A 6400-nucleotide genomic window follows, 5' to 3' on the forward strand; every position below is an offset into this window, starting at 1 on the left:
AGTCTCCTTCTCTGGAGATATTCAAAACGCGCCTGGATGCAATCCTGTGCAATGTGCTCTAGGTGACCCTGCTTGGGCAGGGGGGTTGGACTAGATGATCTCCAGAGGTCCCTTCCAACCTCAACCATTCTGTGATTCTGTGGTACTTGGAGATTCTTTTCCTGACTGGGCATATACAAAGCTCAAGCAGGCTTTATTCTTGTTTTCAGGAGAGAAGTGATTTGTTACTAACACGAATATGGCACAAATGAAATACAGCAGAAAAAACTGAAGCATTCAGTGCTTTCTTGGCTTTAGTCAACATGCATTTGTCAAGAATAATCTCACATCAAACCAATTCAACTTTTTTCCCTGACAGGTTGACTGGCACAGTAGATAAGGCAAAAGCTGCATACATGATAAGCCTTACTGAAGTAAAGATATGTGATATCATTCCCTCTGTGATAAACTACAGAAATATGGTCTAGACCAAAAGTGGCAAACACTTTGTTTGGTAGGCTAGATGAGATGCTTGACACAATCAGCAAAAGCTATCAAAATAGATATAAAAAATGAACCACAGTAATAGTTTCATATACCGTTCCCCAAAGAAGTGGCTCCCATGAGCCAGCTCTAGTCAGGAGCAGCATAGCCACTCTTCAGTAATGCTGTTTCTGATCAGAGATGGCTCACATGAAGGCCAAGTCTCAGGGAGCAGCCCAACATGCAAGTGTAACCAGGAATAGCTTCTTTGCAAAACTGCATAAAAGTGTAATCCTGCATTTGGTGCTGAGATGAGTTTGTTGGACTAAATTAACACTACCTCAGCAATTTCTACACTGTGTTTTGTCATCCCTGCACTACAGGGATGACCAAAGAGTCAAAGAAAGCTGATGGGCCAGATAAAAGATAATGGAGGGGCTATCTAATCAAGCACTTTCATATTTGACACGCCAGTTATTTTCTAACCATCATAACTGTTTTTGAATATGCCAACATTATGATGATTTTCTGTCAAACTAGGAGGCTATCCATATTTTTTATTAGCAACTTGTATGATGGAACCAAGTATGAACCTATATAGTCTGCAGACAACACTGAACTGGAAACGGACACAAACAAGCATTTGGTGACAGACGGAGGAGAAATAATTAGAATTTAGATGATATTGGCAAATAAGAAAAGTGGTTACAAAAATGAAAGGAAATTCAGTAGAGAGACAAGCCTGGTATGGCATATTTAGAAGATATTATTTGCACAGATAGAAAATAGGGAATACCTAGTTTGGCAGCAGGAAAGCATCAGTGGAGTTATGCCAGACTGCAAACTAAAAAAAAAGTTCACAATACCATGCTGTTGTTAAAAAAAAAAAAAATCACATTCTGAGCTGATGTGCCTTATATTACAGACTACAAGGAAAGTACGGATTCTGCGGTGCTTGGCATAGGCAAGGCCTCAACTGGAAGACTACATCCAGCACTAGTTACCAAACTAAGAATGCTGCAGAATACTGGAGAGTGTCTACAAATGATTTCATGTAGACAACCAGGCAGAGAGAAACACTACTCCAATATATAAAACAAGTTTATAAGAAGAGAAATGATCAGTTTGTTCCCGTGTCCCTGTTCCCATCAGAAACACAAAGTAATCCATTTGATTCACTCATGAGATTTAGCAGGAAACACTTTCTTACTGGGAGAGGAGCTGAAAATTGGACCAGTTCTCCATGGGAACATTGTGGTACTCTCTTCTTTAGAGAATAAAGACAGGCTAAAAAAACCTCTTTCAGGTCTGGTTTACAAGCACTGCTACGATGCACCAGAATGGATGAGGTAATGTCTTAAAATCTCTTTGTAACCCTATGTTTGCATCATTTTTTGCTTGTTAAACTCCTCCTCACTCCCTAACTCATTGTGTATCTAGCACAGTGTAAGTACATGCCTATGCTAGGGAAGAACTCTGGTAATTTATTTTACCCAGTAGATTCTCTTCGCTCCCTATTTTTGCACCAGTGGCAACTAGCATTTCTCCTTTTAGAGTAGATCTTGGTTACTGTTATATTATCATTGCATTTTGTCTCACAAATGGTCCCCTCTCACTTTCCAAAAACAGTATAGGGCAAAACAGAAAACTATTTCAAAAAATTTTTAAATGTGTTAGATATGGAACCTAGCCCCACAAMACCAGAAATCTCCAAGGCTATGTAATATAATATGCAACTTGTTATGTTTAGTTGCAGTGCCCAGAAGTTACTGTTATCACACTATCCCCCTTCTAACATATCAAGAAATCTTCGGAAAGTGCTTGTTTTCTTGATAAGGATCTCTTACAACAACGGAGGTTAACTTGCAGTTTTAGTCTCAGCCAAAAAGCAGATGTATTTGCCATATGACTTAATGTGCAATTTCAGTTTCAGAGCAGTGGTCATACAGTGTAGTTAGTGCAAAAAACAGGGGTGAGAAAATGGTGTCACATGTGGGGATGGGGGGCATCTAAGCCATTCTTTCTTAGGGGTCTAATTTCAGTCTGTTCTTCTGAATGAAGAAAAACTATGCTCATCTTGTAGTCATACCACTTCCATATAAAACTATTTAAATAGCAAGTAACACTATTATTAGGAAAACAGTATCTTTTAAGTTGTGCTCTCACCTTAAAGAGCCACATATTCCCATTTTGATCCCTTAAAAAAGCTTAAAAAATGGTTCCAAAAATACAGTCTAAAGAACAGGAACAAGGACTTTGAATGTCCATTTTAGGCCAATGCTGTTATTGTAGTCATTTCCTTTCCTGGTATCACACAGTTGCATGCAGTTATCTCAGGCATACACGAGTACTAATTCTCCTTCACAGGAAAGGAAATTAGTATCAATTAATAGGAAACAATCAAAGAATGCTAACTTTTGCAGTCACTCACAGATCTGGCCATTCTGGTGCCCAAGAAAGGAGTAAAAGCTATTATACTTTGTGTATAAAACCAGCTATCTACAAAGTCCGCTCTGGAGCTAATCATAATGACATATGAGAACTATGAAGGAAGTGTGACTTTTTAAGTCAGACCATCAAGGCAGCTGGAAATTCAGGCAACCGTTTGGCCTGGATGAAGAGACCAATTCGGAAACATCTCCTCAGGGCTCGGCATTACAAACGCCTTTGTTTTTTCCTCATCCTCCTACAGCATGAAAAACCCACAGCAATCCCTTTTCCCCTCTTGGAGAGACTACAGCTATAACACAATAGTTAAAGCTGCGGGGCTTCAGACAGCAACGGCGCTCCCCTACGACTTCCCCTCAGCGACGGCCGAAAGGCAGTACTGAAACGGGGCAGTTTCGCTTACTCTTACGCAAAACCGTATTGCAAAGCGCTCCGAAAGCCCCACGTTTCCTCCCCGCTTGCCGGCTAGGCTGGACGCGAGGGACCGCACCAGCACCGGCTCTCTCCCCGACGGCACAGGGATGTGGCTGACCTCCGCCCCGACGGGGCTCGGGGGTGCGGAAAGGGCTCCGGTGCCGGTAGCCGACGGCATCTCCCCGCTGCCGACGGAGACGTGCCCGTCGGGGGAAGGAGCTCAGCCGCAACCCGCTCCCCGCCCCCGAGGAAGGCGCCGTCTCCCCCGCAACCCCCATCCCCCGGCAGGACTCACCGCCCGGGCAGGACGGCACAGGACGGCTCGGCTCGACTCGGCTTGACTTGGCCCGGCCCGGCCCGCGCTGCTCCCAAAGGTGCCGGTGCCGCCGGAGCGCCCGCGCCGTCGGGGCAGCGCTAGTCCCCGCGGGGCGCCCCGCCCCCGCGGCTCGCCTCGCCCGCCCATTGGCTGCGGCGGCGGGGCGATTTGCATAGCGGCGGCCCGGCCCGGCCCGCCCCCCGCGGGCTGTCCATCACGGCCGTCGAGGGGCGGGCGGCCGCGGAGCGGCGCTGCCCTCCTGCCCCTTGCTCCTCCTCCTCCTCCTCCTCCTCCTCCTCCTCGTGCTCCGGCCCCTCGGGGCGGCGCTCGGCGCACACCGCTTCCCAGCAGGCGGGAAGCCCGCCCCGTCGGTGCTCGGAAGCGTGGGTGGGCCGAGGTTGCCCTTGTGCGCAGCCCTCACATGGACCGAGCCTGCCCTTTCCTGCCCCCACGGGCCGCGATGGAGAGCAGCCCAAGCCAGCGAGGCGTCCTGGGGCCTGTGGGGCAAGCGGGGCGGTGCAGCTGGGAAGGGGCGGCCTCCCATACCCCCCAGCCACCCCAGCCGTGGTGGGAGCTGCTCGGTAACCCGTGCACTTTGGCCGCCATCATAACGCAGGGCACGGCACAGGGCCGCACGCACTCACTCCAGCTAATAAGCAGGTTCCCGTCGCAGCGTTTGGCCTCCAGCGGAGCCCTGCCCTGACACACGCTGCCCGCATGTAACCTGCTCAGCTTTTCTCCTGTCTGCCTGCGCAGCCCCAGTGCTGTCCTCCAGGCAGTGCTGCTCGCTCTGTCGGTCCTCAGCCTGCGTGCCTCGTCGTGCTCTGTGCCACCCCAGCGCACCGGCCGCCTCCACGCTGACCCTCCCCTTGTGAGGATGGTCTCCCCGCTGCTGTTGGGTCCCACTGGCTTCGGCATGTGCATGCTGAAATACAACCTCAAAGAAGCATCTGGGAATGTAAATCAAACAAATTACTTCTCTGTTCACTGTGTGAAATGGAAGATGTGCTCTTTGCACAATGCTTCGAAGAGCAGGGGTCATATCTGGCCCATTCTGGGGCAGTGATTTGATCTCTGATAACTTTGGCCTTTCCTGAAAGAAAATTTCCCCAGTATTCTAGTACAAAAACACTTGTTAAGCCACAAAGCTATTAAAACTAGCTACCAAAGTTGTTTAAATCTTTTTGTGAAATGAAGCTTTTGCTTTTCTTTAACATTTGTAAAACACATTTATTTATGTGTATTTTTTTCTCCCATTCACCACAAAAGTTAGAGATAATTTAAATCTGGAAAAGTTAAAAGAAAGAAGTTAGTTAGGTTTTTATTGCTGCCAAACAGTAACTGAATAGTATCTGTGCTTTCCAGGACCATTCTCATTTTTTATAGGGCTCCAAAATTTCTCTTTAATAGTATCAATCCARTCCTGGGCATGACAAGAGAAAATTTATTCAGGATGGAGACTGTTGCAAAGAGGTACAAAGCCTCCTTCCTCCTTATCTTCTGTTGCTGCTGTTGTTTCAGGAAAAAAACTTTAGTAGTAGGTGAAGATTTGAGGTTTTATGGTTAATGATCSGTTAAAAAATATATCTGACACAGTGGCTCTTTCTTCCTAAAGAAAAGGGAAAAAAACTCAAAACCATAGTTGAAGTTACCCATTTCTCCATTTGTAAAACAGTCACTCATTTTTCACTTGTAATCCACAAGTACATATTTTTAAAAAATATACATTTCCAACACACAACTTCCTCTGGCAAAGGAATCCTGAGAAAGGACTCACAGGCAGGACAAGAGGGGAAAACTGGTGAGAGAAAATGCACAGGATGCACAGCAAAGTGCTTTTCTACCACCATGAGGAAATAGGAAGAAGGAGAAGAGGAGGTTGCAGACAGTCCTAGGAAAAGGTGTCAGAGGTAACACACCTCTGAGGGGAAGAACGAGTCAGACTGAAGACAGGTGGCTACAAAGAATGACTCTGCTCATTCACCCTCAGATTAATTTTCAAGGAGCTGGCAGCAGCACCTATTTGTTGAACCTGCTTTCTCTATTCTACTACAATACCATGTTTTCACTGTCTATAACTTTGCCAGAAAAAAAAAAGAAAATAAAAGTGCCAGCTGTGCCTTGTGTTGTTTCTTTGCATGTTTTGGGACAGATTTCAGCAAAGCATTCCAGGCATTTCTGGGAATACAGCAGGGAAAAAGTACATTCTTTACCTGTCAAAAACAAACAAAACTGTGGTGCCCTTCCAGACAGTTCCAACTACTATTCACTTCGGAATGGGGCGAATTTCAAGGCTTGGAGAACAGCCTTTAAGGCAGGCCATTCCTACAAAAATCCAACCAAATTAGGAGGCTTTGAACCAATATAACGATATCCGCTTATCAGCAGAGGTTCATTTTTACAGCTCAAAGTGGCTATACTCTTATGCAGCTAAGCTGAATCTGAGTCTTACCTTTTTGTTTTATATATATATATATATATATATTCCTTGCATTTGGAGTCTTTGCTGGAATTTTCCTCTTAGACCTTGATTCTGGAAGTGAATTTAGTGGGTTCCATCAGTCCTCTAAAACTACCTAAAGACACTGAGGCATTAGTGTTTTTTTCTCTTCTTTTCCAAGCTGCTGCTTTGTGAGATTGACTACAGCATTCCAAATTTCCAGGCAGATAGCTTTCTCCTTTCCACTGGACTGCAGAAAGCAAATGGGACTTTAGTGTTGTTAATGCAATCAGAGCTGACAATAAAACTGCATGTTAATT

The 6400-nt window shown here is 45.7% G+C and overlaps 1 protein-coding gene across 3 annotated transcripts in view; it reads right to left on the reverse strand.

Moving 5' to 3' along the window:
• STX11 (syntaxin 11) overlaps nucleotides 1-3718 on the reverse strand; it is a 17028-nt gene extending 13310 nt beyond the window's left edge. For all 3 annotated transcript variants that reach the window (XM_026066511.1, XM_026066510.1, XM_026066509.1), the window contains exon 1: nucleotides 3620-3718. The gene's annotated coding sequence lies outside the window, so the exon portion shown is untranslated. The remainder of the gene's footprint in view (nucleotides 1-3619) is intronic.
• Nucleotides 3719-6400: the final 2682 nt, after the last annotated feature.

Source organism: Apteryx rowi, unplaced genomic scaffold, assembly GCF_003343035.1.
Source record: "Apteryx rowi isolate R43461 unplaced genomic scaffold, aptRow1 scaffold_241, whole genome shotgun sequence".
NCBI lineage: Eukaryota > Metazoa > Chordata > Aves > Apterygiformes > Apterygidae > Apteryx > Apteryx rowi.